Here is a 23,369-nt window from a genome sequence, read left to right as displayed (position 1 = left end):
GTTCAAAGGGTCAGGAGGAAATGTGAGATACCATGGTTAACTGTAAGTGAAATGCATATGGGAAACCTATAGCATAAAGTGAAAATAGAACACTCTTACTGCAGTAGTTTTATTAATTATGTTAAGATGTAAATCTGCAGCTATTTACTTGTTTTGTTTGGTAATGTTGTTGTGTTGTTTGTTTGGTTTTTTTTGGTTTTATTTTTTGTGAATACACCCTCTCTACGGCAATAAATTTTCAGTGGCAGTGAGAAAAAGAAAGTATGTTTTGTTAAGAACTAGAGAATTTTTCTCTCTTAAAAAAAGAGAGATGGTGAATGTATAACCTGCGCAAAAAGGTTTGTCAACATTTACCTTCCAACTAGAAGTCATAGTGATATCACTATATGAAAACCAGAAGACCCCAATCCACTGAGAGAACATCAAGATCTATTTCAAAAGTTAGCTGCAGAAGGAGAATTTGCATGGCATTCTGTGAAGCACGGTTTTTCAATTAGATCAAATGACAAGTCCTCTAAATTAATTTCATTCATTTTCAATTCCATGTTTTCCCATGCATGTATAAAGAGCAAAGTGATAGCGTTAACAGGTTGGCTCCATTAACAGAAGATCTTTGCACACAGTTAAATGAGGCCTGTTTTATATCGATGACATTAGATGCTTCAAAGAGAAAATTGGTTAATTTCAGTAATGGCTTAATTTTTTCATCAGATTGATGCAAAGTATAGCTTTTGGAAGTCAACTTTGTTAAAGGTAAAACATCTCACTTTAAAATGCTTATTTATAAATTCAGTTTAAAAATCCAATAATGAAAAATAAATTAAAAAATAAAAATCCAATAATGAAGATAAAATAATTTTGTTGTGATGATAATACAAATACAAATTTAGGTGGAATATAATTATCTTGGCAAAAACAATATTCTTACTAAATTAAGAAACCTGGGGCACCTGGGTGGCTCAGTAGGTTAAGCGTCTGCCTTTGGCTCAGGTCATGATCCCAGAGTCCTGGGACAGAGTCCTGCATCAGGCTCCCTACCCAGCGGGGAGTCTGCTTTGTCCTCTGCCCCTCCCCCTCCTTTCACCCCTGCTTGTGTTCTTTATCTCTCTGAAATAAATAAATAAAATCTTTTAAAAAAAGGAGAAACCCATAAAGCAGAAATACACTTGGAACTGGTTGTGGATTATATCATCATTATATCTACACTGCTATACTCTACTGATGGAGAGAGAAGCTATAGCTGTCAGCATTTACAAGTGTATTTACATATAATGTACACATTTAGGATAATTGAATTACAAACTTCTGTGAAAAATCTGATGTGGAACATGGCAGTATATGATTCTCTTTTTTGTTTGTCATGACTCAGATTTATAAAATATTTGAGTCTTTGTAGAAGTGTGTTGTTAATGAACTAAAGTGTCCTACAGAGTATTGAATGTTATTGTAAACAAGTTCTTTGTGTTTTGTTCAAAATCATCTGGAAATTTTTAATCAAAGTACTCAAGAAATGAAGTACCAAAAATTTCAGCTTTTGAAGCTTTTAGCAAATTGCAATTATGAAAATAAAGCTTTTATTTGGGAAGAGATTGAAATTTATCATTTAATAAATTGTATATTGAGAGCCCAAACTGTGTATGAAGTTTAACTTTGGTGTTCTACAACTGCACTTTGTAACATCTTGACTTGATGCATCTCTTATTTTAAATTAGAGAAGTTTATAATCTGTACTGAAATAGAATAAACTTGAGATGGCCTTGATTTAGCAGTGTTAAAATTTGGTGAACCATTCAAAAGAATCATAAATTCAGAGAACTTAATGAGTTTTATCTTGTAAAAATATTTGCTGAAGGACCCTAAATGGAAACAAAAAGATAGTACCCTTCAAAATATTTATACATTTTTCAGTAAAAGAATTATAATTGAGAATACTCTCTAATTAGCAGTTCTAGAGTTATCAGATACCTTTACCTTTATAGGGAGAATATTTTCTCAATTAAAAATACTAAAATCTTCAGAAAAGAATAAGTTGAAGTTATCAAAATTTTCAAATATATTGGCTATAAACTACAATTTTGGAGACTATTGCAGGCAATGTTATTCAGCCCTATTGAAAAAATACATTTTCTGAAAAAAAAGTCAATAGCTTAATATTACAAATAGATATTATTAATAAACTGATTAAAGTGCATGTATATTTACCAAAAATAATTATTCTCTTTATGTATTTTTTAATTTTGAAACAACATTTTGAGAAGTCTTTTACATGGAAACAGTGTTACTTTTTAAAAATTTCATATTTAAAAATATTTTAAATATAGCAGTTTTTAGTTCTTTTAAAAAGATTTATTTATTTTAGAGAGTGAGAGCCTGAACAGGAAGGAGAGAGGGAGAGGGAGAGAGAATCCCAAGTAGACTCCCCACTGAACGTGGAGCCCAATGTAGGGCTCTATCTCATGACCCTGAGATCACACCTTGAGTAAAACCAAGAGTTGAATGATCAACCAACTGTGCCATCTACATGCCCCAACATTTTTTAGTTTTACCAATGATATTAGTCCAGTTTTGTTGGTCGAGAAATAAATATTTCAAAAAAAGCATGCAATTGTAATTCTTCAAATGTTTATTTCTTCAAAACGTTTTAGTTTGGGAATTAGATGGTCATCCTATATGACCAGGCAACACAAACTAAATAAAAATATGTGCTATCTTCTGATCAGCTTTCCTTCTATGCATACTCTAGTGCACGAGACCAATTATTCACACACTTGCTTTCTATTTTCCTGTCCTCCTTTGACTATTATGTTTCACCTATTTTCATGCTTGTATACCTTGATAGGAAAATAATTTATAGTCCTTCCTATCAGTGTTCTTTTGGGTGAAATCTCATGATTTCAGCATCATGAGAAAAAGTTGGATTATCCTAGAATAACATTGATTAATTGAGTAAACGTTGGTAGATCATTTAATGTTTCTTATCCTTAATGTTCTTACTTGTGAAATATGGATAATAATAACTATCTTGTGAGATTGTTGTATTTAAATTAATATTTGTTTTTTTAAAGGTTTTATTTATTTATTCATGAGAGACAGAGAGAGAGAGGCAGAGACACAGGCAGGGGGAGAAGCAGGCTCCATGCAGGGAGCCCAATGTGGGACTCGAACCTGGGTCTCCAGGATCACATCCTGGGCAGAAGGTGGCGCCAAACCACTGAGCCACCTGGGCTGCCCCTAAATTAATCTTTGTAAGTATTTTTTAAAAGATTATATCTGAAGAGCAACTGGAGAAAATCATACAAGCAATCGGATATATGTCCACTTTAAATTCCAAGTGACTAGTCTTAAAAAGCAAACCACAGGCCCAAAATGGAGTCACTTACGTTAAGGTTCTGTCACCAAACCAAGATCTAATACCTAACCTCACTGCAGTTTCACCCCCCCACCTCCAGGAATGTCACCTTTAACCAGTCAACATGGAATTTCATGGTCAGCACTAGGAAATTTACTGATAGGCCTCTTCCGTTCCCCTTAGGAGGGCAACCTTGCCTAGAACAATGGATTTTTTGCTAATAATTTCCTTTTTTCTGTTCCCTTTTTGCCTTTAAAGACTTTTCTTTTTCTGCAGCTCAATGGAGCTTCTTTGTGTTTGCTAGATGCTGCCCCATTCATGAATCATTTAATAAAGCCAATTAGATCTTCACATTTACTGAGCTGAATTTTTGTTATTTAGCACTAACCTAATCTGGGCTTTGAATATGTATGGTCAGTTGACTTCATTTCTCTGGCCATCTTGTCCTCCAGCTCTTTTCATTATTCTTCACACATTCACATTCGCAACTCTGTTCTCCAATTTCTCTGCTCTCCTTACCCTTTACCCTCTTTACTCTTAAATAGCATTGCTTGTCCTTTGCAGAGAAAACAGCAGCCATCCTATCAGAACTCCATCAGCTTCCTACCATCATATTTACAAACTCACTGGCAACACAATGAGCCTTCCCCATTCCCTCTTATTACCAAGGAGGGAGGGATTCTTTTCCAAGGAGAGGATAATCCCTCCACTTTGCATCTCCTCCTTTCTCACTTTCTCAGAAACTTTGGTTCATAAGATACCTCGGTTCATGCTGGATATCTTCTGGTTGCCCCAGATCTACTCTCTATGCTTTTCTACTCTGCTCTATCCCAAGAAAGCTGATATTAACAGATGATGTCAATGACCTTCCTGGCCCTCTGCCTTCAAGTTGCATTGATTAACTTTCAGGCCCTATGAGGATATTAGAGAAAGAGTAGAGAGAGGTCAAGATATATACTCCTCCAGCTCCTCCCCCCATCATCCTCAGTGTGTTGGCTCTTTTCTCAACTGAAGGTGACTACACCTATTAGACATGCCTCTTCTATAGCTAATGTCTGCAGGAAAGATAACTGCTTCCCTTTTGCCCCCTCAGGCCTAAGGGTAATAATGGTTGCCCTGCTGTTGCTAGCCCTCAGATGCATCAACATCCTTTGTTGGTTTCCCTCCACTCTGCCAACAACTTTGTAAATATTCCATTTATTAGACTCTTCTAATTTATTTAATTTGAGTGTGTGATATATTTCATGACAGTATCTTGAATGATATAGATTCCTTTATGTTCAAATTCATTGTTCAGTCTTTCCTGTCCATGTTTAACTGAAGTTTCTCTTATACAGTGACCTGTAACTGCTGCTAAAAACAATGGACATTTTAAAGTCTTCATTTAATTTGATTTTTTAGTCAGCTTTTTACATTGTTGACTATTTCCCTATTGAAAAAAAAATTCCTCCTATTTTTGAAATATTCTTTTTACTTCATTTCTCTGAAGTACACCATGCTCTCTGATGCACACACTCTTCAGTCTTTTGTGATGGGCTTTTTCATCCTTATCATTAAGTATTGAAATACATCAAGTCTTGATCCTTGACCCACGTCGTTCATTATAAGTGTTCCTCTAACTTCCACGGCTTCAAATAACATAAAAAATCTTCTCATTCTCTAATATATATCTCAAATCAAGACCATCTTTTCTTTTTTTTTTTTTCACTAATCACTTACAGGTTAGATGAAAACGCCAAGCTTTTTACTTCATCAACACTTTTGGGCATGGTGAACATGCTCTTCTTCCTCCATGAATTTTTTTAAATTCAAGCTTAATTAACATACATTGTTATATTAGTTTCTGGTGTACATTATAATGATTCAACAATTCTATACATTTCTCAGTGCTCATCAAGATAAGTGTAGTCTTAATCCCTCTTATCTATTTTACCTATCCCTCCACTCACCTCCCCTCTGGCAATCATCAGTTTGTTCTCTATATTTAAGAGCCTGTTTTTTTTTTCTCTTTTTTTTCCTTGTTTGTTCTTTTTTTTCCCCTTGAATTCCACACATGAGTGAAATAATATGGTGGGCCTCAGACTTGATTATATGCCTGCCTAGAGGAGAAGTTGTCAAACTATTTCTATAAAAGGCTAGATAGTAAATATTTTTAAATTTTTAAGCCAATTGGTCTCTGTCAAACTGCTCAACTTTTCCATTGTAGCACAAAAGCAGGCATAACAATATTTAAACAAGTAAGTATGACTGTGCTCCAATAAAAAAAAAATATTTATAAAATCAGGCAGTGAACTATTTGACATTGTCCTGGAGGTTCTAGCCAGAGCTACTAGATAAGAAAAAGAAACAAAAGGCATCTAACTTTGTAAGAAACAAGTAAAACTATATTTGCAGATGATATGGTCCTAATATAGAAAATCCTAAAGAATCTATAAGAAAGATAGTAGAGCTAATAAATGAATTCAGCAAAGTTATAGACTACAAATCAACACAAAATAAGCTGCATTTCTAAACACCAGCAATGAACAATCCAAAATGAAAATTAAGAAAGCAATTCCATTTATAATAACATCTAAAAGCATAAAATACTTAGGAATAAATTTAACTGAGAGGCAAAAACCTTTTATACTGAAAATTATGAAGCATTGCTGAAAATAATGAAGACCTAAATAAATAGAAAGACATCTATTGTTCATTGATTACAAGATTTAATATTTTAAAATGTCAACAGTACCCAAAGTGATCTACAGATTCAACACAATTCTTATCACAATTTTAACAACTTTTTTTCCCCAGAAGTGAAAAAGCTGATTCTTAAATTCATATGGATTTCTAAGGGTCCCAGAATAGCCAAAATAATCTTGAAAAAGAAGAACCAAGGTGGAGGCCTCATACCTCCTGACTTCAAGAATTACTACTCAGCTACAGCAATCAAAACAGTGTGGTACTGGCATAAAGATAGATATATAAACCCACTAAATAGAATTGAGACCCCATAAATATACCCATACATCTATGGCCAACTGAGTTTTGACAAAAATGTCAAGGCCACTGAATGGGGAAATAATTATCTCTTTAGTAAATTGTGCTAGGAAAATTGGATTTCCACATACAAAAGAATGACGTTGGACTCTTGCTTCACATCATATACCAAAATTAACTCAAAATGTATCAATGATGTAAATATTAGAGCTAAAACTCCAGACTTCTTGGACGAACTCATAGGGAAAAGGTTTATGACCTTATATTTGTCAATAGATTCTTAGATATAACACCAAAAGCACAAGCAACAAAAGAAAAAACAGAGCAACTGGACTTCTTGAAAATTAAAAACTTTTGTTCATCTAAAGATACTCTTAAGAGGGCAGCCCGGGTGGCTCAGAGGTGGCCTTCGGCCCAGGGCCTGATCTTGAAGACCCGGAATCGAGTCCCACACCAGGCTCCCTGCATGGAGCCTGCTTCTCCCCCTGACTGTGTGTCTGCCTCTCTCTCTCTGTCTCTCATGAATAAATAAATAAAATCTTAAAAAAAAAGATACCCTTAAGAGAATGTAGAGACAGTCCACAGAATGGGAGAAAATATTTGCAACTCCTGTCTGATAAGAGTTTAATATCTTGAATATAGAACGAACTCCTGTAACTCAGCAACAAAAAGATAAATAAACCAATTAAAAATGCACAAAGGGACTTGAATAAAAAAATTCTCCAGAGAAGATATGCAAATTGCCAACAAGTACATGAAAAGATGCTCAACACCATTAGTCATTAATGAAACGGAAATCAGGGCAGCCCTGGTGGCTCAGCGGTTTAGCACCGCCTTCCGCCTAGGGAGGGATCCTGGAGTCCCAGGATGGAGTCCCATGTTGGGCTCCTTGCATGGAGCCTGCTTCTCCCTCTGCCTGTGTCTCTGCCTCTCTCTCTCTGTCTCTCATGAATAAATAAATAAAATCGTAAAACAAAAAGAAATGGAAATCAAAACCACAGTGAGATACCATTTCACACCTACTAGAATGACAATCATAATCATAATACAGGATGTTAAGAAATTGGAACCCTTGTCCTTTCCTGATGGAAACATAAAATGGTGCAGCTACTGTGAAAACAGTTTGGTGGTTCTTCAGAAAGTTAAATATCAAATTACTATATGACCTGGCAATTCCACTCTTAGGTATATACGCAAAGGAATTGGAAACAGGGACTCATAAACAGATACTCATATGCCAAAGTTATTACAGCATCATTCACAATAGCCAGAAGGTGGAAAAAAACGTAAGGGCTTATAAACAATGCATCCTTTGCTAATAGTGGTTGAATTATGATCAAAACAATTTCTAATTTTACTTAAAACCCTTCAGAGGTTACCCATCAATGAATAAGTTAATGTCAAGATCTAAGGCTCCAAGACTCCAAGCAGGATGACTTGATTTTAGTTACGTCTTTCCTAATCAAGGGTTTTTAAAATATCCTGTTTTCTTTGCTTAGCATGCTCTTCTTTTTTCCTGCTTGGCCCAATGCTACTCATCTGTCAAGTCTCAGATAAAATGTCATTTCCTTAGGAAAGCCTTAAACACTCCCCACACTGCCCCATTCTCCCAGACTATAAGGTAAGGGCCTTCCCTGTTTAATCCATTCCAAATACCACTTTTTTTGGTTGTTGTTAAAACTTGTCCCAATTGCAATTTAAATTGCTTCGTGGGCCCATCTTATTCGCTATTTTATCTGCAGCACCTGGCACTGTGCCTGGCACATAGGAAGCAGTCCACAAATAGCTGTTGAATGGTTGAAATCAATGAACTACCCAGTGTATTACCCGCTGTTTGATAGACGGTGAGTCAACAGTACTAATTTTTATTACTAAAGTATGAGGAATACTTCTACTTTGATTAAGGCTACCTCCTGAGACAAATGGCTTAGTGACAGCTTTCAAAAGAATCTGAATTCCAAGGCCCCTGAAAACAAAAAAGGTATATTATTTTGCCTTAGGTCAACAGCTTAAAATTGGGTTGTTTTACCATCTGTGAAAGTCATGAGGTATTTTAGCTCAAAGCAAATTTTCGAGTCAAATTGGGTAGTGGGTATCATCTATAAAGTGTGTAATATAGAAGAAACAGTAGGAGGAAGGGAAATAGGTTAAAACAAAGAAGCACATGGAGTGCCTGGTTGGCTCAGTCGGTAGAGCATGTGACTCTTAATCTCAGGGTTGTAAGTTCAAGCCCCACATTGGGTGTGAAGCCTACTTAAAATAAAATTTAAAATGAAATAAAAGTATGCGAAGGGTAAAAGAAATACATTATTTTGGGAGTCACAGGGAGAAGAATGTTTTAATCTAAGATATTTAGTGCTTCACTCTTATGGTTGGCACTAGGTTAGCTCCCACATTCCTTACATAATTTAATGTCTAAGTATATACATATATGCATGTATGTGTATATACATATACATGCACACATGCATACAGGTATTATATAAGTACTTGCCCAGAAAATGTGTCTATGTACATTGCTACTGAATAAATAATCATGTTTAAATAAACTCATTAATAATAAAAACTTCATGTACAAACAAATAGTTAAAAATCTTAATGAATACCTGCATTATACCAGTGGAACACCAGTGTGGTGCTAATAGAGATGTATGTAATATGACTAAAGACAAACATTAAAGGGATATCCTTCAAGGGATGGAACAAGTAGCATCACGAACTACACTTACATATAAGTTTTTCCTCCCAGGGATTTTATTTGTCTGCAATCATTGCCTTCAACCATGCTGTATTGAATATCTTTTGTATCCCTTAATGATACCTTGGGTGGATTCCAAAGCTTTCTTGTCACTTTCGGTTACTAAAACTCAGCTCAATCTAGTTAATGCTATGCGTGTTGAAGTGTTCGGCAGTAAAATATACTGATGACTGCATTTTACTTTGAAATGGATCCAAAAAGTTAAGATAAAGTCATAAATGAGAGAAACATGAGGAGAAGCATAGATATGAGATAAAGCAAGCATAGCAACATGGTAAGCGTAGAGTCAACAGGGTAAGTATATGGGTGTTTATTGTATAATTCTTTCAACTTTTCTGTTTAAAAACATTCATCATAAAAAGTTGGGAAAAATAAAAAGCTCCTTTCCTCCCCCCACCTTGATTCTCAATTAAAAGCATGAACTTCAAGCTCAATGGCAGTCCCATATCTTCCCTTCTTTCGGGGGCAGCTGACCCAGGGAATTGTGACTGTGTGAGTTGCTGAGATGTAGGAAGCAAGTAAAGCCCACCTCTGGAAGATTTCAAAATAGACCCAGTGGGCTCCCATGCTCTTGCAGTCAAGTTGTGGTTAAGTACCCAAGTATGGAATTCAAAGTGAACAAGGACAGGTCTCACTGTCCAGTGTGGGCTCAGAGTGAAATGGGGAAGCAAGTGGATCTATAGGCCTGAGTGTGTTGAGTCTTCTAGAAGACTGGGTCTCCTATTTAAAGTGGGGATACTTAGTGATGAAAGGTTAGACTCACCTATACCGATACCAACACTAGAAAAACCACCAAAAAAACCAAACCTTAAATAAAAATACAATCCAGTCAAAATACAATCTTAAATTTCCAGGGGCATAATCCTTTGAGCTAGTTTCTCTTCTGATGAACATGATTTTCTGCCTTTCTATTGCCATATGAAAAGTAAAATTCTACAATTTGAAATGTGGACTGGTTGAATAACATTTTTTTCAGATTACTTTCCAGGGCTGGCCCTTCCAATGTGATGGCATTTAGGAAGTATCTTGGAGGGGCATGTCTTCCCCCTCTCCAGCTACTTTCCTTCTGTCTATGGTTCACGTGCCCCTCTGTGTCTTTGCATACCATTACCTCACAATACCTTGGCTATAAGCTAGAGTCTGCACTGCCCTCTCTCTTCAAGCCCGCCTTCCCCAAACCTTGGTCCTCTGTTGCCCCTTCCCTCCCATGCTCCATTCCCAACCTTGCATTTCCCATCTGTTGTCATGCCTTGGGGAACCAGCCAGCCAGTCAAGGTCTTCATGGTATAGTACTAGTGCCTAGGCACTGTCACTTAACACAGGTCTTTGTGCATAGTGGTACTGAGAGCAATTGCTACACTTCTCCACCACAATTCTTAGCAGACTATGAATGAGTCAGTAGAATTTAGCGGCTATGTCACTGTGATGGTGATGTGTCAACTTAGCTAGGCTATCGTGCCCAGTCGTTTGGTCAAACACTAGTCTAGATGTTACCAGGAAGGTGTTTAATAGATATGATTAATATTTCCAATCAGTTGATCTTAAGTAAAGGAAGTTACCCTTGATAATGTGGGTGGCCTTCATCCAATCAGTTGAGGGGCTTAGGAGAAAAACTGAGATTTCCCAGAGAAGAAGAAATTCTGCCTCAAGATTGTAACATAGAAATTTTGCTAGAGTGTCTAGCCTGTTGGCCAGCTTATAGATTTCAGATCTGCCAACCTCCACAACAGTGTGAGCCAATTCCTTAAAATAAATATTTCCCTTTCCCTCTTCCCCATTCTTTCTGTCATGCTTTTGGCTTGTTGGCATCTGTACCCCTTTCTACATCTGGGGAGCCCACCTATGAGAGGCTCAGGCATAGATACACAGACATTGAAAACAGCAGGTTATTGAACTCCAAGATGGCAGCCACTATGCAGGCCCAAGACTCAGGTATGCCCTCTTGAGTTCACCTCTGAAGCCAGTAGCTAATGCCAACCATGACAGTTTAGACCATTACAAACTATCCATGCTGGAGGGCCAGGTTTTAAAAATTTCCAATTTTCTAGGGAGTAATATTTTATAACAGACCATAAAAATGAGTCACTAGAGATGAATAATAAATGAAAAAAGTCATAAAACTACAAACCTCAATTATATATTATTAGGTTCTTGACAGAAAATTACTCCATCAAAGTACTATAAAATTTCTAAATGCTTATTTTCAAATTCTATACTTGTTGCAGATGAATAACAGACATTTTGGAGATCCCTCCACCATGAGTGCAGTGACTTAGACTTTATTCTTGGAGGGATGCAGAGGCAGGGAGCAAGATATTCAGTGGCAGGGGAAGTAGTGAAGGCATCTCCACCAGATTCTTCCTATGGTATGACTAATTTCTGGCTCCTGATCTACTCTCCCCACTGTTACATTTCATCCATTCTCCAAGTTGGACTTAGCATCTTTTCTGGACTCTGTGAACTACCCAATATCCTTCCAATAAAATATATCTGAACTAAAATTAGCCATGACTATTGTTGGTAGTCTGTAGCCAAGAACCCTGACAAACACGAATATTCACAAATATTTACTGTGAACTTTTTTTAGATATTTATTTTATTTATTTGACACATACAGAGAGAGATAAGAGGGACAGAGGGAGAGGGAGAGAGAGAATCTCAAGAAGACTTCCCACTGAGCATGAAGCCTGATGCAGGGCTCATTCTCATGATCCTGAGATCATGACCGGAGCTGAAATCCAGAATCTAACACTCAAGTGACTCAGCCACCCAGGCACCACTTACTGTGAAAATTTTGAAAGGATTATGTGAGCTAATGGGAATAAAGTGCTTACATGAGGCTTAGAACATAACAGTAGCTCAAGAAGCAATGTTAGACAGACCTCTGGTGACCTCCAATGATTTTCTGATTTCTGGTAGCCACACCTATCTGTACTGTCCTGCCTTTGAATGTGGGTGGGAACCTGTGACTTGCTTCTGATCAATAGAATATGACAAAAGTGATGGGATGTTCCATGACTACATTATATTATATGATGCTATAGTAGAAGATTAGAGGGAGATTCTCCTTGCTGCTTTGAAGGAGTAAGCAATAATGTGAGAAGTCCACATAGGAATTGGGAGAGAAGTATACCTTTAGGACTTGAGGGAAGTCTCCAACAGTTAATAAAAAGCCAGGGCCCTCAGTGCTACAGTTACAGGGAAATGAATTCTGCCAACAATCTGAGAAAGCTTAGAAATAAATCTTCTCCCAGTGGACCCTCTGACAGCTAGACCTTGACCAAGACCTTGAATGTAGTCAGAGACCTAAAACAGTGTACCCAGCTAAGCTGTGGCTGGACTCCTGACCTATAGGAACTGTTGTTTGTATTGCTAAGTTTGTGGTAATTTGATATGCAGTGATAGATAACAAATACAAGTAGTGATGGTTTTTATAATTTCTTAAGTAAATAATTGTGAAAATCAGCCCCAGTAACCATGATATACTTGACTAAAAATGGATGCCACTTTCCCAGGCACCCAGTACAAAATCTTAAAATAAATCAAAGAGTAAAAACTGAGATCTTCCAAGGGGATAGTCAAAACATCAATTCAAGGATGAGATTTCTTTAGAGTCCCATTTAAAAACTAATTTTAGAAATAAATGGAACTTGATGCAACCACTTTGGAAAACCTTTTGTAGTGTCTACGGAAGTGGAACAAATGCCCACTGTATGATCTTACAGTTCGACTCTTGGTTATATATCCAGCTCAAATGAATGCTTATTTCCACCAAAAGACATGTACAAGACTATTTATAGCAGCACTATTCACAATAATTTTAAACTAGAAACTGTTTAAATGACTATGAATGGCAGAATAGATAAATTGTGGTATATTCACGCAATGGAATACTACATAGTGATGAGAATGAATGACCGTCAACTACATGCAACAATATGGATGGATCTCACAAACACAATGTTGAGCAAAAAGAATCCAGAGGCTAAGCACATAGTATGATTCTATTTACATAAAGTTAAGGAATTACCCTTGGGGGGTAGTATCTGAAAGAAGCATAAGAGTGACTTCTGTAAAGGGGAAAGGAGAAAAAATGAGTGGGAAATATCAGAAAGGGAGACAGAACATGAGAGACTCCTAACTCTGGGAAACGAACAAGAGGTGGTGGAAAGGGAGGTGGGCAGGGGGTGGGGGTGACTGGGTGACGGGCACTGAGGGGGGCACTTGATGGGATGAGCACTGGGTGTTATGCTATATGTTGGCAAATTGAACTCCAATAAAAAAATTTTAAAAAAAGAGTGACTTCTGGGATGTTGGTAATGTTCTGTCTCTTGATTTTTGAAAAAGTCATCAAATTGTACTCGTGATATATGCATTTATCTGTATGCATGTTATACCTCAATAGAGATTTTAAAATTAACGTGGGGATTGAATTCCACTCTGAAATATCTGCATATCTGTTTAAATGTACAGAGAGTGTGCATCTCTCCAAATTTTCAAGCAAAATGGATTCTCAAGGAAGATGTACCACTTTTATTCTGTGGTTTTGCATCACTGTGGCTTACTTTCAGGGCTTGCTGTCCTGGCTGAGATTAAGAGCAACCGTGATCCTAGAGATGAAGTTTCAGTGTTAGAATTAGGAATGGTACAGGATGGGCTAGAGATTTTGGAGGGTATTTGTGCTCTCCTTTCTAAACCAGATGACAGAGACAACTGTCTCTGCTACCCTGTGGTCAGATTTATCCTGTGTATAGAATACATAATGATTTCTTGTTTTTATTTTTTAAAGATCTTATGTATTCATTTAGTTATTTTTGAGAGACAGAAAGAGCATGAGAGAGAGAGAGAGAGAGAGAGAGAGAGAGAAATGAGCAGGGTGGAGGGATAGAGCAGGGAGCCTGATGCTAGACTTGATCCCAGGATCCTGGGATCATGACCTGAGCCAAAGGCAGATGCTTAACCGACTGAGCCACCCGGGTGCCCGAATACATGATGGTTTCTGATAGACGTGATGGGTCTGGCTATTGATGTCAACTCTCTTACAGTTTAAGTCATGCTGGTCCTTCATCCAGTGATGAGCTGTGACAGAATCATCACTTTTGGACACAAACTGCAGGAAAGGGATGTGGGAAGGTTTTAATGGCCCAGTCCAAAAGATAAAGCTAATCCATTAGCTCCACACTTTTTTTTCTTTTAAGATTTTCTTTATTTATTTATTCATGAACGACACACAGAGAGAGAGAATGAGAGAGAGAGAGAGAGAGAGAGAAGCAGAGACACAGGCAGAGAGAGAAGCAGGCTCCATGCAGGGAGCCCGACTTGGGACTCAACCCTGGCCCGAAGGCAGGCGCTCAACCGCTGAGTCACCCAGGGATCCCAGCTCTACATTTTCTAAATATCTACTCTATTCCAGGTTCTGTGGTTTTCTACACCTGTTGTTACTTTCATGTGCTATTGTTGAATTGTAAAGAAGCCAAAATATTTCTAAGCCAGAAGTAAAGTTGTTGAATTAAGGACAGCATCAAAATTTATTGATGGCCACTTAAGTCATTTTTTCATGACTTGAACTAGGTGCAGTGGAATATTTGGTGGGCATTTGCTTGCATTTCTATCAATATAGACAACTTTAAGGAATCTTTCCACTCCTATATTGGTCTGCAAAATGTTTGAAGGCAACGCTCTCTTCTTATACATTCTTGAATTTTAAGAGTTTAGTAAGCAGATACATAGTTGACCAAACGAAACTCCAGAAGTTCCATATAGAAGGGAAGTTTCATTGCAGTTGAAAGGGGTGAGAAGAGATTATTTCCATAGAGAAGGGAGGTTTCATTACAGTTTAGCGGGTTTAGAGGAGGTTAGGAGACATGCCTCAGACCCATGTTTGCTTACTAATAGGTTTTAATTAAACTGCATTTTAATTTGAGGTGACTTTGGTGGGTTCTGATGGAAATGATGGAGCAGATCGGGCACCTGACTGAGACACCCTTTATTGGAGTCAGCATAAGCAAATAATAAAGACAGTCTCTGTCTTGGTAATAGTACTCTGGGACAATTCCATATGCATGCTTTCCAGGATCTGTCTGCTGGGAAAGATATTGACATCAATAATTATAGTAGCAGTTCTTTAATATAAGTGCTACATTGGTCTGGGTCCAGTTGCAGATTATTAAATATATTCTATTTAGTTTAAGCATGAAAGGAATTAGGAAATTTAGGAAATTCTTGGGAGGATTAAAGGAGCAGGTTCTGGACTGGACTTCCAGGAGTAATGTAACTGGCTCACCAAGGGAGGTTCTACCTTTACTGGAGAATGATCAGGAGCTGGGGCCTCAGGATGTTTCTGCCCTCTCTTGATTTTAAGACTACATGACTCCAGCTGCCCCCTGCGGATGAGGAAGCCATTGCCATCACTCTTGGCTCAAGGGCACACCTCCTCAGCTGCTTCATGCCAACAAAGAAGAAGTTCCGTGTCCTGCTTGTAAGTACCCACCAGAGTAGAGACTAGGCACTGGAACCTCTACTATCACAGAAAAACCATCTGCCTCCACTGTTATGCTTGCTAAGAGGAGTATGTTCTCCCTCTTATCCCTACCCTTCAGTCCTTAAAGAGGTGAATAAGCCCAGTCACAAGAAGAGCCTGAGCTCTAAGACAATATGGAAAAGGTAATCTTTAGCTTTCTAACCTTCAGATCTCAGTAAGACATGTTATAAGTCATCGGTCCTCATACTTGAGCATGCATTAGAATCACCTGGGAGTTTATTATAACTTAAATTGTTAGGGCCCACCTTTAGAGTTTCTAATTCATTAGGTTTAGGGTGGGGGCCCCAGAGAATTTGTTTCTAACAAATTCCCACGTGGTGATGGTGTTGCTAACCAGAGATCATACTCTGAGAGCCACTACTGTAAGGGAACTGGAATGGATTAGGAAAAACTAATCTGCAATATGTATTACAACGTGCATAAGAATCACCTGAATAGGGTCTGTTACACTAGTAGGTTTTCTGAAATACCCATCCACTGGGTTTATAGTAGAGGTCAAAGGTATGCACTTTGAACTACTTCTTTTGGCTATTTTTATATTGTTGGTCTATTGGAAAATAATTTGAGAAGCATTGGCTTGGAGCAGTTGTTCTAACCCTTGGCCACACATTACAATGCCTCAAAGAACATTAAAAAGTACTGATGTCTTGGTTCCATTCTTGGAAATTCTGATTTAGTCAATGGGGCATGCCCACTAGGACTCTCGGTGATTCAAATGTGCAGCCAAGATTGAAAACTACTGGCCCAGACGAGCCTGTCAACAGAAAGTATCAAGAGGGGTTACCTGAAGCTGGCAGGTTAGATTTGGTTCTTTTCTAGGACTAGTCATGTTGGAGGCCACTTTTAGAGGCTTAGATGATGTGAAATCATTTCCTACATGGATTCCATTGCACAAAGAAGCATCAAAAAGGACAAATAGGCTATTTTTTACCTTGCCATACTTTCAGTAATGGAGAGTTTTCAGTTTTTTGGAAAACCATTTGAAACTTGGGATTTCCGGTCTTTAGGGATCCATTGGTTTCATTTAATCATTAAAATCTTTCAAAGTCTGTTTCACAAGCACAGAAAAATTCTTTCAAGGAGATCAAAACTTTAGATAAATGAGCATGTCATTAAGCTAACTTATGGGTCTATATTATAAATCATTAATGAAAAGACAAAAGGCAAATACAGGGAGGAGGTGAGAATATTTACATATAAATCTTGGATGAAGTTTTAACCCACAATTAGAGCTTTATCCATGTTGTTCTAGAAAGATTGAATGAAAATTTGGTCCTTCTTTAAAATTAATATTTTCTAGCTTGTGTTTAAACTATAGGTTCAGGGATCCCTGGGTGGCTCAGCAGTTTGACGCCTGCCTTTGGCCCAGGGCGTGATCCTGGAGTCCCGGGATCAAGTTCCATGTTGGGCTCCCAGCATGGAGCCCGCTTCTCCCTCTGCCTGTGTCTCTGCCTCTCTCTCTCTCTCTCTCTCTCTCTCTCTGTATCTATCATGAATAAATAAATAAATAAATCTTAAAAAAATAAACTATAAGTTCTTCTAGAGTAGAGGAATTTGTTTTTTACTTTGCATGTCCCTATTACTCAATAGGAAGCAGAAGTGGAAGGGAAGGAGGAGGCAACCTCTTTTTGGGGGGTGGCTTACCTTTTTCTAAACAAAGTGAAGGAGCTGTGGTATTGAATTGGGCCAGGTATGTTACTGCCACTGTAGGGTAAAAAGAGTGAGAATTTTCTACCTCTAAGAAATTATGGCTTCGTGAGTCTTGTTTTCTCTCTGGCTTCAACCCTAGCTCTTTTTCAAGCAAACCAATACATGAATAATAAACTTACTGCATGACTAAATTATAGCTGCAGATTTTGGCCCCCAGGGAAAGGAAGATTGAGAGAAAGCAAAAGAGTGAGAGAGGCAGATGATTCATCAACCATTTTGGGTGGAGAGGGTGGATAACTAAAGGTTTAACCTTTTAACTCATGGACTTTGGTATTTGAATCATTTGTGGGATGGAAAATTTTCCAAAATACACCATGCTTGTCTCTCCTTTTTTGGGTCAATGATACTGGTTTCTACACTTTTTCTTATCCATGAAATTCATTCATTCATTCATTCATTCACCCATCCAACAAGTATTAATTGAACATCTACTCTGTGCCAAGCATTGTGCTCAGCCCTGGGGATATAAATGTGCAGAATACATGGATCCTGTTTTCCAGGATCCTATACCTACAGTGTAGTAGATACAGCTGCAGATGGATATTCTGTTGGGTGAGGCTAAGGGAGACCTGACTCCAGCATGGCTCACGATGGCCTTGTATGAGAAAGTCAGTGAAATCAACTTCCATTTTGGCCATGAGCCCCATTCTCATAAAGACTGCGTAAAATATGTCTAGTTGTATGATCACCTAGGCAATGTGATATGACAGTTTGTCTTCAAATAAAAAAAAATGCATACCAAAGACTGAAGCAACTTTTCCCAGATCACAAAGACAAAGAAACTTTTCTTTATTCTTCCTATTGTGGTTAAAGTGGTCACTTTAGGTGGGTCTGCTGAAACGCCTTTGGATTGGGCCTGATTGGAGCAGGGCCTTAGTTGAGTGAACTCATTCAAAATCAAAGACCTTGTGCCTGCAAATCCAGAGATTGCAAATTAACTCATATTTCTAAATGTCACTATTTAGTCTTTAATCTGACAATAATACCCTTAGGGAAGAGAAGTGTATGGCTGGGTCTAGAGTAGAACAAACCCTACAAAACTACCATTAACCGAAGTCACAGGAAATGGATACACAAATTAGAACACTGATATGTAATTGATAATGAAAATCCTGAGGTTTGCTTTTTTCAGTTGTTAGTAAGTTCTCTCTGGATGGGAAGCTCCAATGGAGGCCCGAATATGAAAAGAAGGCTGCCTATGGGCAAGGAAACAGAGAGAAGGGAGGTATCTGGTGATTTTAATAACTGCTAGCATCTGCTTCAATAGCTAGATGCATCCATCTCTACCACAGGAACAATATTTACTACAGGGTCTAGATAGCTATGTTCATGGGCCAGGGCACCATTTCTCCTTTGACATGCTGAATGGGCATTGCCACTTTTAACCCTGACCGTCTTTTTTTGGTTCTGTGTGTCCACGATGACTACCTCTTTCTCTGGATGCTGCATTTCCTTTATTTTTTTCCAAAGATTTTATTTATTCATGAGAGACACACAGAGAGAGGCAGAGACACAGGCAGAGGGAGAAGCAGGCTCCATGCAGGCAGCCTGACGTGGGACTTGATCCTGGGTCTCCAGGATCACACCCTGGGCTGAAGGTGGTGCTAAACCCCTGAGCCACCCAGGCTGCCCTCCTTTAGCTATGCCAGCCCTGCTACACCTGAGATTCTCTTTCTGCTTGATGATCTATTTTTTTAAAGTTTTATGTGTTTATTTTGTTAATTAAAGTCTCTGAGTTCTGGTAGCGTCTTCCTGTAGATTTGCTCTCAGTGCCCCATGTTTTGTCAGCTTAGTGAGACAGCTCGTCATCCGAGGAGCTTTTTTATCTCACTACTGAAAACATTGTTCCAGAGCCTCCCCCATGCAACCACATTGAAGCTAACCTCCTGCTGAGCCCACATTCTGGCTTAATACCCCCCACTTCCCACTCACTTCTGGTTCCCTAGTCCCTTTCTCCTAAGAGAACTCCCTACCTTGGCAACTAATCACTTGCACAATAACTCCTGTTTCAGGCTCTGCTACTCAAGATGGGAAATTTAAAATATTTAAGTAGATTAGTTCACATATAGACTAAGACTGGTTAATGTATCTTCAAGTTGGATGCTTATTCCTTTAGAATTCTTTGAGTTACTACTGGTTGTTAGTTGTTCCCTCCACCATCACACACAGAATGGAGAGGTCTAAATGCCTATGGTTTTAAGGGCTAGACATTATAGGTGGCTGATTTTCCCCAGGTGAAGTTATGGGATTTCTTCTTTTCCACTTTGGGATGACTGCCTATCTATCCCTGCTGTTTTTCTTCTGTGGCTATTGTGATTATAGCATTTTTTCTTAGATCTTCCGCTATGCTCCCATACCATCATCTTCTCCTTTTCCTATTGCTTAGCCTCAAAAGCCAATAATCTTTGATGGCAAATGAAGGGACATGGTCAGAAAGACCATGGGGAAATAGTCCAGTTGTACCACACCATGGCTTTTGCTCAGATGTAATGTGACATATTAGCCATTTGTCCACGTGGCTTCAAAGGAGAAGTGCCTCATCTCTTCCAGAACCTTGGGAAAACATTCTGGCCATCTCTTGTGGAATGAGGTAGAGAGGGGCCTATAGCCACCCTGACATAGCTAAAACACTAATTTTTTGTTCCTAAGAGTTTACATTCTTACAATTCTTTGCTTTCTCTGATTTCAGCAGACCTAGGCTACATCAAGGTGGTGCAAATTGCAACAGGGCTGCCACTTGGCCATAAATGTGGGGTAAGCCTCTCTACTGGAGGGATGTCACTGGTTCTGTGGCGCATCTCATGTTTTGGTTACTGGACTCCCAGGTGCAGGTGGAACAGAAATGACAGCTGCTCAGTCCATATGGTGCTTTGGTCCTGGACCTGTGGCAACATTTCTGCAAAGTATACTCCAGCAGGTCCCCTTACCTGTCTGTCACAGGGCAAGATTCCTTCAATGCTTGGTGGATAGCTCTGCTGACTTGTCAGGTGCTAGCCTCCCTTGCTATCAACTATTTTGCACAAGGCAATCCTAACCATTTTCAAGAGACCCTCCTTTCTTTCCTCTCTTCTCCCTCCAAACTTGGTCTAGATGGGTGTGTTGGATAAATTTGTCACTGCTCTGTGGCACTGGCTTAGGCTCTAGATAGCTTCTTTACATAGTTGGAGTAGAAATAGGAAGCAAAATTTTCCTGTTTCAGCACCCTGCCCCCACCCCCAGGCTCGAAGACTCTTGGTTTTTCCCTATCCCATCTCCAGAGAGTCATTCAAATCTCAGCATGGCTCTGCACAGAAGCCAACGAAAGATACACTTCTTTCATCCCTCCTTTTCGCATCAGAGACTCTCAGTACCATTCCTGAAAGGAATTCCCTGGTTAGATGCCCCTAAGCAAATTGGCACCAGTTGGTAAAAGAACACACAAGGATGCCTTCCTGGGGTGGGTAGCATGTGTTTTGGGGACCCTGTATGGAAGGCCTGGCTGTGAGGGTCCTAGTGTTTCAATGGCATTCAGATAAACAGAAACAGCGTGTTTTCCCTCACTGTCATACCAAGGGAAACATTTAAGAAACCATCTGTTGTGTGTGTGGGGGGAGTTGGTCTAAGGCAGAATTTTCAAAATCCCTTTCTTCTTTTCACTGAGCAAAGTCTCAGCTGCTGCAACAATTTCTGTCATCTGCACCTGGGCTTGGGAGGAGCACTTGTCAGGAGCCACTGGATTTCCATTCATCTCCTCCCCTCCCCTCCCACACCATGATTGCTGAGATTTGCTGCTTTGCCTCCACATCATGCTCCTATATTCAAGACTAAGACACAAGCCCTTCTCTCAGAGGAAAGTGACAGTTGCTACCTCAGGAAAACAATATGTACACATTGGGCACAGAAAATGAAAGGACATGAGAAGGATACTGGGGGAGCCCTTGAAAGACAGAAGGAAGAGTGGAAAGTTGGTGACAAATATGTGTATAAGTAAAGCTTTCTCCACGGAGGAAACTACAGACATGGCTTTGCCATGCTTGGGTTGCGGCCCTCAAAAATGCCTTCCTGGCTGATGGAGTGCCTCTGGGCTTTGGAACTAGACAGAAGCAATCTGAAGCCTGTCTTCCTATCTACAGCTGGTGCCAGGACGCAACTACCTCTCAGGCTCCGTGACTTCCCCTATAAACCAGATGATAATACTTCAAGTCACATTCGTGAAGTCTACCAGAGGGAGCCTGTGCAACCTTCCTGACATGCGAGAAGTTCTCAGGAAGTACTTGTTACCTTCTCTTTTCCTTAGCCTATAAGCCTTGCCAAAACAAGAAGTATGCAGTTTCCTTAGTGGGAAGCTGAAAGAACCAAAGACCTCAACTTCAGCAGATTTGAATTGAAAATTTGAATTTTCCCCCTGAGTTCTTAGAAATTTCCCATTTGTCTTTCACATATTTTTTCAGTTTCTGAACTTCTAGTAGCTCTTACATGTGATTTGATTTTAATGAGGCTGTTCATTACATGTTCATGGCTGTTACGTTTAATTGGTGTAATTTATGTATTCTCATTATATGTACTGCTAAATATTACAATTGTTTTAGTTTCAGAGGCTATTTATTTACTTATTTATTTTCAGTTTTATTGAAATATAGTTGACATGTAACATTGTGTAAGTTTAAGGTGTACAGTGTAATGGGTTCGATATTTGTGTATGTTGCTAGATGATCACCACAATAAGAATAGTTGACACATTCATCACTTATGTGTTTATAATTTTTTGAGTGTGGCGAGAACTTTTAAGATCTACTCTCTTAGCAATTTCCAAATATACAATAGAGCATTGTTAACTATAGTCATCATGCTGTATATTACATGTATATTACATGCTGTATATTATTTACCTTATAACCGGAAGTTAGTACCTTTTGACTATGTTCACCCATTTTCCCCTGCTCCTGCCTGTGGCAGCCATCAATCAGCCCTGAGCTCCATTTCTGCAGATTTCACATGTAAAAGAGATCATTCTCTGCTTGACTTATCTCACTTTGCATAATGCCCTCAAGGTTCATCCATGCTGCTGCAAATGGCAAGATTTCACTCTTTTTTGATGGCTGAGTAATATTTCATAATATATATATCTATGTATATACAATGAAATATACAAAAATATATATACATATATAATGAAATATACAAAAATGTATATACATATATACACATATATACATATATAATGTATGTATATAATCCATATATGTATATATATGTATATACCACTTCTTTATCCATTCCTCTTCCCAATTTTAAAATGGCTTTTGTTAGTGTTGTTGTTATTGAGTTGTATGAGTTCTTTGCATATGTTGAGTATAAACCTCTTATCTCATATATGGTTTGCAGATATTTTCTCCCATTCCACAGGTTGCCTTTCATCTTGTTGATTGTTATTTTTGCTATGAAGAAATTTTTTATTTATATATTATTTATTATTTTTATTTATTTATTATTTATTTATTTTATTTTTATTTTTTGTATTTTTTTTATTGGAGTTCGATTTGCCAACATATAGTATAACACCCAGTATTCATCCCGACAAGTGCCCCCCTCAGTGCCCGTCACCCTGTCACCCTATCCCCCTGCCCACCTCCCTTTCCACCACCCCTTGTTTGTTTCCCAGAGTTAGGAGTCTCTCATGTTCTCTCACCCTCTCTGATATTTCCCACTCATTTTTTTCTCCTTTCTCCTATAATCCCTTTCACTATTTCTTATATTCCCTGCATGAATGAGACCATATAATGTTTGTCCTTCTCCAATTGACTTACTTCACTCAGCATAATACCCTCCAGTTCCATCCACGTTGAAGCAAATGGTGGGTATTTGTCGTTTCTAATGGCTGAGGAATATTCCATTGTATACATAAACCACAGCTTCTTTATCCATTTATCTTTCGATGGACACCGAGGCTCCTTCCACAGTTTGGCTATTGTGGACACTGCTGCTATAAACATCGGGGTGCAGGTGTCCCGGCGTTTCACTGCATCTGACTCTTTGGGGTAAATCCCCAG

At 38.5% G+C, this 23,369-nt stretch overlaps 1 pseudogene; it reads left to right on the top strand.

Moving 5' to 3' along the window:
- The window catches only part of LOC144308929 (glutathione S-transferase Mu 1-like), a 60,308-nt pseudogene that overhangs the window by 5,644 nt on the left and 31,295 nt on the right, over positions 1–23,369 (top strand).

This window comes from Canis aureus, chromosome X (genome assembly GCF_053574225.1).
Source record: "Canis aureus isolate CA01 chromosome X, VMU_Caureus_v.1.0, whole genome shotgun sequence".
Classification (NCBI taxonomy): Eukaryota; Metazoa; Chordata; class Mammalia; order Carnivora; family Canidae; genus Canis; species Canis aureus.
The sequence above is the reverse complement of the archived record's forward strand: the minus strand, read 5'-3'. Positions and strand labels throughout refer to the sequence as shown.